The following is an 801-nucleotide window of genomic DNA, read 5'->3' on the forward strand; positions in this document are numbered from 1 at the left end:
ATTTGTGTATAATTCGGTGTTGGAAGCCGTCAACAATATTACAGTTGTCTGGAATTCTAAATAAAAGGCATTAAAAGATTATATAAAAAAATAAGCAAAAACTATTTCACTTCAAAAGATAAACGACGGTTTCGGAATTCCTCTAGATTTCATCTTGAGATTGGGACATTTCGAAACTTCTCCTTTTTTATCAGATTAATGTTATTTCCCGCTTCTTGTATCCAATTTACATTGCAATAGCCTGTGTTTCACGTGGTTAGTACGAAGCTAAATCCTGTAAAATCCTGTTAAGGGAGACACATCATAGGAAACTGTAAATGTTTTTTTTTTTTTTTGTATATAATTTTCATACTGTCTTTACTAGTCGCTTGGGCTGTTTCTGGTTATCTGTTAGAAAATAGATTATTTGGGAGAGAAACATCTGGCATGATGCAAGGCACATATACACGTAATGTTCTAATCTTGAAAGATGAAGTCATCCGCACGAATTACATTTTCCTATTTTTTATACGTTCTTGAAACTGCGTCTAAAAACTCGAAGTGAACGATTCCATATTCTAAGACATTTTCGCATCTATAGTTATGGATTTTTTCATGCACTAAAAAGTCGAAGATGTTCATAACCCATCCACATTTATATACTGTGAATGGCGTCCAATTCCCTCTCTCTAGTCCATCCGTCTACGCGGTTCTCCCAGAAAGACAAAACACACAAATGCAAAAACAAGTAACCAGCCCAGAGACAAAGCGAGGTACAAAAGTAAAACAAAGAGTCCTATTTCACCAAAAACGGCACGGGGT

This window comes from Penaeus monodon, chromosome 21, assembly GCF_015228065.2.
Source record: "Penaeus monodon isolate SGIC_2016 chromosome 21, NSTDA_Pmon_1, whole genome shotgun sequence".
Taxonomy (NCBI): domain Eukaryota; kingdom Metazoa; phylum Arthropoda; class Malacostraca; order Decapoda; family Penaeidae; genus Penaeus; species Penaeus monodon.